This window comes from Tarenaya hassleriana, unplaced genomic scaffold (genome assembly GCF_000463585.1).
Source record: "Tarenaya hassleriana unplaced genomic scaffold, ASM46358v1 Cleome39, whole genome shotgun sequence".
Taxonomy (NCBI): domain Eukaryota; kingdom Viridiplantae; phylum Streptophyta; class Magnoliopsida; order Brassicales; family Cleomaceae; genus Tarenaya; species Tarenaya hassleriana.
Window position 1 is genome coordinate 1 of NW_010966822.1, and position 11,064 is coordinate 11,064.

Genomic DNA, 11,064 nt, shown 5'->3' on the forward strand with positions numbered 1-11,064 from the left:
TACAATAATTATTTAAAATATTTTATATTAAATTACTAAAATACTTTTAAAGTCAACAAAAATCAATATTTTCTAACGAATTAGACGGATTCGGGTACTCTCGGGTAATCGAATTCAGCGACGGGTACCCGAACCATGGATACCCGGATTTGACAAAAACGAAAACGAGATAGCGTGTTCTCAAAACCCGCGAAGATGAAGACGAAGCCCGGATACCCTAAAAACTCAAGGTAACCGACCCGTGTCCACCCCTATATATCGAGTTTCAATCGTATATAAAGGGGTGTCCGTAGCATTTAAAAGAACCAGACTGATCCGTTGGATTAATAATTTTTTTTCCTTTTTTCTATTTGAATTATTTTTTTCCATAATTTTTGTAAATCATGATTTCGGACCGATCCAAAGCCCATCAGGTTTAAGTTTTAACCCCACGTTGGACCGAGTGGGTCACTAGCCCCCCACACTCATATTAAAAAAAAAATTATTTATGAGCTATAATATAATGTGAAACAAAGTGCCCCTATTATAATTTTTGTATGACCCCCTCTTTCTTTTTTTTATATGAAAAGTTCAAATCAAATCAAATAGAAAGAAAATTTATGTCTCTCCATCTTTTTTTTCTTTTTTTATAAATGATTTTCACTCTTCATATTTGATTCTCTTTTATAGGATAAAAAATCATCATCATCAATTCAATCATAATCAAATACAAAAAACTAAAAGTAACAACATTAAATATATATAAAAATTATGATTTTTATTTAAATAATTTTTTATATTTTTGTTTTATTTGTTTTTGTATATTTATTATATTCACAAATTTCTTCTTATATATTTAGTAAATATCATATCAATTTTTTTATATCCGAATAAATTGATTTGGATAATATAAAATAATTGTATAATTTGTTTAGTTGAAAAACATATATTTTAGATGGTTATAAATAAAATTATTATGAATAAATTTTAAAAATTTTAAAAAATCATAAAAATCAATTATAAGAAGTAAGTATTTTTGTGATGATATATTTTTTTATAATTTTGTATATATGAGATGCTTTGCAGGTTAATGTTAACATTTTTCGGGTGAATTCGGACTAGGTTTCGTACCTCGGACCAAAATTGACGCTCCTAATCTATTTACAACATATTATATTCACTTAAACACAAATTTATTCTTTATTTAATTTAAATATATTTTTATGTGATATGCATGATATATCAAGAAAATATTGACGAAACTTTATTGGAATGTTATTTATTATTTTATTTTATTTATTTATTTATTGAGAACGATATGATTAGAAATGATTTTGAATTGTTGAAAATTTCGAAAGAGATGACATAAAATCCAAATAAGTTAAAACGAAAAATTTATACGGTCAATCTCAAATAAACTTGGGATTAAGACGATGCTGATATATTTATTTATTTAGAGCGATTAGGACAACGAAATGGTAAAACGGTTTCAGTATCCTCCCGAGGTTTTAGCTTCAAAATCACATTTGCAAAAGCCCTCAACACAAACAGTTGGACCAACAAAGCAATGATAAATTTCGCAGTCTTTATCCGTCGTGCATTTCTTGTAAGATCTAATCTCTTCAATCTCCCTTGTGCATGTCACATCTGCCATAATACAAATATATACATATATATAACACTATTAAAATAATCATATATATACGTATATAGCTTGAGCGTATGTCTTTATATTATGTTTTTATATATATTAAGATAAATAGATACACAAATTGTTCATTGAAGCTAGGGGCTTACGAGACATTGTGATCAAGAGAGCGAAGAAGATTATGGTGAAGTAAGCCTTCGACATGTTCGGTGGTTGTTTTTTTTTTTTTGGTTACAAAAGATAGTTTTCTTTACTCTCTTTTTTTAGGCCTATGAAAATGTTTTTATGCAATGGGTGGAGAGGTCCATCAAGAACCATAGTTCTTTATATAGTGTTTAGAGCTAAATCTATGTTGGCCTTATCATAAAAGATTTGGAATGAAATCTTTGAGTATTTAATTCTTGTAACAAATGATAAGGATTACATTTTTAACGGCCTTTGTGTTCAATAATTACATATTATGTTCTTCATAAAAAAAAATTACACACGTGTTAAAAATCTTCTTTTTTCTGATACTTTCCAAATTCGAGACCTTTATTCAGATTTATTTACTTATTTATTCAGAGCAACAAATTTTTACAGATACAGATAATACTAATAAAATAATCATACCATTGAAAATAACATAGTATTGTGCAATGCCTTTTAAAAAATAATCTATGTAATAATACTTTTTTTATAAATCAGTATAACAATTAAATCAAGGTTATATCCTCGTTTCATTGGGAGAAATATCTAAAGTACCTGCTATATTAACTTCTGTCACTACCCTCCAAAATCAAAATTAAAAAAAATAGTGGTGAACAATACAAAAGACAATTAAACCCTTATAAAAATTTAGAAAGACAAAAAAACCCTTCCTCTCAATTTAAAAAATTAAAAAAATAAAAAGATAAGTTATGTTCTCTCTCATAAACTCACGATCTCTCTCTCCTAACTCTCTCTCTTAGCTCTCAAAATTTTCTCTTTCCTAAACTCACGATCTCTCTCTTTCGAAACCATTGAATCTTTACCTAGATTCGTTAGATTTTAAAATTTTTTGATGTTGATTTTAAGTATTGGCATGGGGATTTACGGATAGAAATTTAGGGTTTTTTTTAAAATTTTGGATTTCAAAATAGAATATTGGGATTGAAATCAACTAATCGATTATGATGTCAAAAGGTTAAAATCGAGTTGATTTGAGTCATATGGATGTATGAGTGGATGTTTGGATAATGAATAATATGTTGATTTGGATTACACTCATATATGTGAGTTCTATGTAATTTAGGTCACATAATTATATTTGTCACAAGGTGAAAATATTACATGTCACAGGGTGATTTAGGTCGAGTTAATTTAGGTCACATGAATGTATGGGTCGATGTTTGGATGATCAATTATATGTTGATTTAGATCACATAAGTGTATGGTCACAAGGTGAAAATATCACAATTCATAGGATGATTTAGGTCACGCGTGATAATACGTCGCATAGTGAATTATGTCACATGGTCACAGATCACAAGGTCACGGAACAATAGGTGGCATGGTCACAAGTGACTTGGTTACATGGTCTCAAGTCGTACGATATCATCAATTTGTTTTGTTTTACAGTTGCCTTTTATATACAAAATAAACAAGATTAACATTAAATCAAAGGTACACACTAAAAGACATGGTCATTTGGTCACAGGTTGGCATGGTCACATACCACCATATTAGTATAATCACATGGTACCATGTTCACATGGTCACATGGTGGTACCATGTTCACATGGTCACATGGTGGTACCATGTTCACATGGTCACATGAGACCATATTTGTATGGTCACATGGTACCATGTTGACATGGTCACATGGTATCATGTTCACATAGTCATATGGTACCATGCATGGTACCATGGTGTCATAGTACCATGGTGTCATGGTACCATCTATTTTCATGGAATTAAGAGTATACTAAAAAAGGAGGCGTTTGAAAAAATATTTCTTTTTTATTTGGAGGAATTGACATCATCGAGTTCATGATTTGGAAATTCATTCGACAAAGTCTCTTAAGAAGAAGAAGAAGTAGAAAAAGTCTGATAAATGAAAAGGAAGTAGAAGATGAACGAGCAAAAGAAGACGAAGAACAAAAAGGAAAAGAACAAGAAGGACAAGAAGAACAACTATATGTGATGACAATGTCACCAAGATGCGTGGGCATATTTGTCAATAGAAATGTTCAAAAGTAGAATCAAGAACTTATTTTATGTTATGAATTTGTTTCTTTTTGTTATGAAATTTTGTTTGTTTAATATAAACCTACAAATTTTATGTTATGATATTATGTTTTATGTTTATTTTATATTTGAACATATGAGGTGAAAAATATTGTAAGGTAAAAATTTTGGATTGAAAAATTTTGGAGGGAAAAAAAATTGGGTAGAAAAATTTTGGAGGGAAAAAATGGGTTAAAAATATTGGAGGGTAAAAAATATGGGTTGAAAATATTGGGTCCCACCAAAATCAGAGTTGAATTGTCAATCGTAACTGTTTTGCACACTTTGATTATACTAGACCCCACAAGAAATATTATATGTTCAAACTGGGACTCATAATATTTCGGTCACAATGGGTCACAGTTGGTCACAAGGGTCACAATGATACCATGTGACCATAAAACCTGTGACCAAGTGACCATGCGTGAACTAAATCATCTTATAGACTGTGATATTTCCACTTTGTGACCATACAATTATGTGACCTAAATCAACATATCATTGTTCACCCAAACATCGACCCATACATCCATATGACCCAAAACTTGAAATTTTATATTACAATCGATTACTTAACTTCAAACCCAAAATCTATTTTGAAATCTCAGAAATTTCAAAAAACATAACTCTAAGTTTCTATCCGTCAAATCTCAACCCCAATACTTCAACTCAACATTAAATATTGCCAAAATCCAACAAATTTCACAAAAAAAAAGAAGTAACCTACCACATGTTCGTCTAACTCTGCAATTCGTATTCGGTTTTTGGTCTCGGTCGAAGATGCCGATGAAGTTGAATATTGGGCTGATGTCGAAGCCATTTTTTGTTGTCTTCTTCGCTTCTTCTTCTTCTTTGAGTCTTGAGTCTTAAGAGAGTTAAAGAGAGGAAGATTCTGCAGAGAAATCGGATTTAAATCTGCAAGAAATCGACGATTTCGATAGGAAGAGAGAAGAGATAGTGAGAATTAGGAGAGAGAAAGAGGATCGTGGGGTTGAGCTAGGAGAGAGAAGATAAAATAGTTTTTCTTTAATTCATATGTAATACTTTATAAGTAGGAGAGAGAATATAAAATAGTTTATTTTTTATATTTTAAATTCAGACAGAGTACTTTTTCGTCTTTGTATATTTGTGTGAGAGTTAATCTGTCTTTTTCAATGTTCAATCACTTTTTTTTTTTAATTTGAATTTTCAAGGGTATGTTAAGCAGCCCTTGCAGGAGTCAAAGTGTGGATTGGATATATCCCCCTTTGAAAACCTGTAGAAGAAATTTTAGGATATCTAGATCTCTTTCTCTGTTTTGTATCGACTGTCGTCATCACGGCTGTGAGAATAATTTGTAAATTGGAAAATATATGAAAATTTTGTATGGCATATTCTAAGAAATTGGAGATTTTTTATGGAATTTTTCTTTTTTTATAAAAATTTAAAATATTGAATATTTTTTTGTTACATAATAAAAATTTAATTTCAATTTGAAAATGTAACATTTTCTAAATTGGAGAATATATATACTAAATTGGAGATTATATATATATACTAAACATTTACCTAGAAATTTTATATGGAATACTTTGGAGAATTTTTATGGAATTTCCCATCAATGTTAGTATAAAAATTTCAAAGATTTACTAATTCTTTGTTAAATTTAAAATTTTAATTTTAATTTGAAAATAAAACAATTTCTAAATCGGAGAATTTATGTACTAAATTGGAGATTATACTAAATTTTCAATTAGAAATTTGTATGACATATTAAGAAATTGCAGAATTTATATGAAAATTTTCCTCCAACTTTATGATAAAAATTTTAAAATTGAACATTTTTTTTTTTTGTAAAACTTTAAAGATATGAATATGAAAGTGAGACTAATAGTTATCTATGATTTTTTTTGGGATTTTTAATCATCTCACAATCATATCAGCATATAAAGAGATTAAATACTTTACCAACATCTTGTTCATGTGTCAAATTTTAAAATTTTAATTTAAAACACAATCACCATAAACGATTTGATTATTTTCACATAGAAAAGATTCAAGTATTTTCTTCCTAGGAACAAAGCCATGACAACATGGACCTGCTGTATGACATGAACAGAAGAATTGCATATTGCACCATGCTCGTGTAGCCTGAAATATAAAAGAACATCACAACAGACTACGAATTTTTGGTGCTTTACTTGAACACAAATGAAGAGAGATTTGAAGAAATATGATTCAACATTGGATAAATCCAACATTGGAACCAGTTGGAACACAGAACAAATGACATAAAAAGAGATAGCAAAGCAATTCAGACAACTTTGAAAACCCATTTCCAAACAGAAGAAATCAAAACATGCATCACTTCAGAACACAATGACGAGACCAATAATCATCAAAGTGAGTAATGGGTAAGTGCCTAGATCCTGCACCATCTGAAATCCGTCAGGGATAGATTCGATCATGCTCCAAAGTAACAAGTAACATCTTCACCAGAAATATACATGTACCCAAGAGGGCAAAGCAAATCAGAGAACTTTGAAGACCATATTTGAATCAGAAGATATCAACATGTACCCACTTCAGAGATATATGTTCTCATCATCTTGCTCTACTTCCCCTCACAACTAGTAAATATCCAACCCTATTAAGAACTGCCAAGATAGAAGAGGCAACCCAAATCGCCGGTTTCGTGAAAAAAATTCAAACCTTTAACACATGTTGAAACCCAGATAAGTTGGCATTAGAGAGACGGCAAAGCAATTCAGAGAACTTTGAAGACCATATTTGACACAAGATATCGTCATGTCTGACTTCGGACACAAATGTTCTCATCACAATGCTCTGCTTCCCAAACAACAGAACCAATCAACGAAACAGATACCAAGCGGTAAAAGAGCGAGAAATAGAATCCTGTTTTGTAGGCCTAAACGCAAATTCTGAGCAGTTGAGAGATTTCTACAACAGCCCAGATCGGGGAAACAACGCTAATTGCCTCAACTTTAGCACCGTTGTATACCCTTTTTTTCTCGATTTGTTCCTCGCATCTATAAGCTCGAAGATGCGAGGGGCTAATCGGTGCGAACTCCCATCTGTATAGATAATACAAAAGATATTCGGCCTATTAACACGAATTCGACGAAACCCAGAAATCGGTAACGTCTACACGGTTACATCTCTAAGAACGAATCGAAATCAACTAATGTTTTCGATCCAAAACCGAAAACGAGGATCGGAGACGGGCGATATGAGAGAGATTTAGCATTTCGCCATTGGATTTGCGACTGAACGATTAGAGATTAGGGTTTTCCGGTATTTAAAGAGGACTACACCGGGTCGGGCACAAAATCGGGCCGGGTAGGTTCTTTATAAAGATTTAGATTTCCTGCCGTTCAAGAACTTTGTTGAAGGACTACGCGTCGTTTCTCTATCTTACCAACAGTCAAAAATAAAACATTACAAAGAAATAATTTACATCACAAGATACAAAATTACAAATGGTACCCAACTGATACACAACCAATGAGTAGTGGCAATAGCCAGGAGAATTTCCTTCTCCTCCCAGCAAACTAGAGGGGATTTTCAGAGCTCTTGTTTGACAAAAGCCAAGGCCAAGAAGGAAATAATTAACACAAAAACGACGGGCAAAACCCGAATGGGCCTCCATCTATTTGCCCTGCTAATATCCGTGGCTTCGTTCTTCGTTTCTGCTCCACCCTCATCAGACACAGAAGGGTCTGATTCAGTTTCAGGTCCTGTTCCATCCACTGCTGTCTCATCCTCCTATATAAACAAGAGCAAGATCTCAAAACATCAATTATTCTTCATACACATCAATGGTGTCAGTTCAGTTTCTCATGCATAGTTTCCTTGTTTTGGCAAAGTACCTGCCTGCAGAGTTTTAGCAAAGGCCTCTGTTTTGCAACCATCTTCACGAAAATGTAGCTCTTTGTCATCTCGATCTCCAGTGGAAGATTCATATTCTTGGTGTTTGCTTCCCACTTTGCGCAACCTCGATAACTCGTTTTCCTTTGCCAAAGAATATAGCTGCACATAACGTTAATGTGTCAACAATGAACTAATTCTAACTTGTTTTCCTTTTCTTTAGCGCAGCACGTAGGAAGAGAAGAGGTACCTGTTCTTGTATACGTTCCCTTTCAGTGGCTAGTTGCATGACCATATCCATCAAAAGCTTGTTCCTCGCATTTATTTCTTGCGCACTTCTCTGTTTTTCATGTTTACTTTGATCCAGCAATACTTCTAAAAAGTGAGACTAATAGTTATCTATGATTTTTTTTGGGATTTTTAATCATCTCACAATCATATCAGCACACTGCTCCTCCACCGAATCTCTCCCGGTTTCAGCTTTCGAGACCTTTGATTTGAGTTCTTCTATTAAAGTCTCCATGTCCCATATTGCTGAATATAGCATGTTCTGCTGTTCTTGACTCGCTTCTGATGATGCCCTCGAGTTTTGCAGTAGAACTTCTAACTCCCTCAGTTGCTTCTCGAGTGAAGTCACCTTCTTCCTATTTTTATCATCAGCCTCTTTGAGAAAATTTATTTCCTCGGTAAGTTCAAGATTTGCAGCCGTTAGTTCTTTTATCTTTGTTTCTCCACTTTCCACTCTACTTTCAGCCTCGAAGAGGCTTTCTTTTAGCGATTCAGTTGCATTTTCCATTTCAGCAAGCTGTACTAGAATTTCTTGTTTAGAGATACCGACACTTTTCAGCTCGAGTTCGGTATTTTTTAGCTTCTGTTCGGCTGACTTCACATTTTCCCTCAAAGAGAGTACTTCTGAAACTAACTTCATACCTTCTCCATTGCTTTCCTCAAGCTTTTGCAAGCGAATATCTTTGGCTTTGATTTGTTCAATACAATCTTCAAGCTTAGACTTAAATTCAGACTCCCGCTGGACTGACCCATTCAGATTAAACTGGAGAATCTGAAGTTTACCGATGAGTTCCTTTGAAATCCCCATAAGCACCTCTGAAGAATTTTCCGCCTCTAAAAACCGTCCCCATATAACTTCTGATGCTTCTTCCATCCGAGAAACCACCTCCCCAGTGTAGTGTAGCTTGAGTTGCAGCTGTTCTTCATTTTGCCGAAATCCTGATAACTTCTTCTCGAGCTCTAGCTCTCTTCCCAAAGACTTCTCCAGCATCGTCAGAACATGTTTCTGCCTTAAATCTGACGGTCTTCTCAACTTTCTACCGACATCCTTCAGCTGGCTGTTTCTCGGGAACTCCATTGACTCATCGTTTTCACCTGCCAACATGGTTATTCATTTTAACGGCCATATCTCCAGAATCTCAAAGATCCAAAACACAAAGATTCTTTCAGTGAGCTAAAAAGGTGCTGTTACCTCCACCATTTTTTATATAATGAAGCGTTCTTTGGAGCTGTGCTAATTGCAATGTGATTTCTGAGAGTTGCCCCCTAGACTGCTTCAAAGATTCAGCAGAATCATCCAACTTGCCTCCCATAATAACATAAATTTCTTTTGTTTGTCCACATGAAGATAGCTTGTATGACATGTCAATAACTTGGGCTTCGAGCACATCCAAGAACTCGTCCACCCCCCTTAACTCGGACTCCAAAATACCACATAAGAGATCAAACGTCAAAGCTTTCTCCATTGATCCTGTAGAATCAGTTATGGCCATGCCTTCAAGATCACTATCCCAGGCTAGTAGGTGCATGAGAAGAACATGAAAATTCAGCAGCTTTTCTGAAGTATATGTTGTGTCCAAGTCTATTTCTGTCAAGATCCTCAACATATCATTCATCTCTTGCATGTCACTCTCGCTATCCAAGGCCTCACTCTCCATAGACATCTCGGGAATAGTTTCTTCAACTCCGACACCTAAGCCCTGAAAGGTGAACTGGAACGTAAACACCAGCCAACAAGATGATAGAGAATACTACCATTCTTGTTCATGAAAGAATGATGGAATCAGAAACTAACCTTTTAAGACGAAAATGCAGTAAAAAGAACAAGAAACAGAAAGATGAAACAGAAATCGACACACCCCATATATGTGATTAATCACCAAGATTCTCAACCAACTAAAGACATGTGCATCAAAAAAGCTAACACCAGATAATACACCAGTTCTTGTTTCACCACTCTGGAATCAAAACATCCTGAAGTTGAGGAATCTACAGTTATTTTCCAAAGCAAGTCCCAATTGTAGTGTCATTCAAAAGATGGGTCAAACCATTGTTTCTCCATTGAAAAAAAAAACACTCAATCCACGACTAAAACCAAGAACTGACATCCAATCATGAGAATACCGACCAAACCTCAACTATGTTTGGCTTCCTAGTGGCAAAATTCAGCATTTTCAATAACAAATACATTATCGAGCATATAAAGACCAACATTTCTACCAACTTTAGCCATAAAAACGAGGAAAGTATCAAAATTCTACTAACAAAATGTAACAATGAGAGAACCCAGTTGCTTGATACAGCAACTGCGCAAGATCGAGATATCAAAACACAGATAAAATCATAACGATAACAAAGGGGAAGAGAACGATCAAATGGGTTCTTAGAGACCGACCTGAACGATGAAACTCCGACGGGATTCGTTGAATTCGGCGATCAAGAGGATCACGAGTCTTCTCCTTCCAAAGAAGCTATTGAATTTTTCTCTTCCTTGTGGAAGACGGACGATCCTCTGGGTTTTTTTTTTTCCTGGCGTCGGTACTGAATGCTAAAATGCGCGGGATGCCCACAGATCAGTCAACGTCCGCGGGAGCGTGCGCATGATAGACGCGGGGTCATGCGCACGTTAGCAGCAAGGGCGCTTCTGTGGTGGACGTTGAATTATTGAGCAGAAACAGAATAGACAACGGAAAAAGCAAACGAGCTTCTCTTACCATTGGCTGGTTCCAGCCAGAAGAAGCAGAAAAAGCGACAAAAAATAAACTTGCTCTCGTGAATCGTGATGCATACACACACACACACACACATTATACACAAAACGTATTATATGCAAAATATATAACGTAAATTTTGAAATTCTAAAGTTCGAAATTTGGATAAGGAAATAACATTTACATTCTGTATTTTTTTTATAAACATTACGAAACATGCAGTTAAAAAATTTAACTCGCTGTAAAATTCATTTGAAAAATATATATGATTGGATCGTGTTAGAATCTGCATCAAATACCGAAAGATCCGTAAAAGACTGGACA

General features: G+C 34.1%; 1 long non-coding RNA gene and 1 pseudogene across 1 annotated transcript; both read right to left on the reverse strand.

The window, feature by feature from the left end:
* Nucleotides 1–1,385: 1,385 nt before the first annotated feature.
* LOC104822885 lies at nucleotides 1,386–1,905 on the reverse strand. The gene is made up of 2 exons (XR_773270.2): nucleotides 1,777–1,905; nucleotides 1,386–1,626 (listed from the first exon to the last, which is right to left on the reverse strand). It is a non-coding gene; the product is annotated as an uncharacterized LOC104822885 (long non-coding RNA).
* A 5,390-nt stretch (nucleotides 1,906–7,295) lies between these two features.
* On the reverse strand, nucleotides 7,296–10,568 carry LOC104822886 (annotated as a pseudogene).
* Between the last annotated feature and the right edge of the window lie 496 nt (nucleotides 10,569–11,064).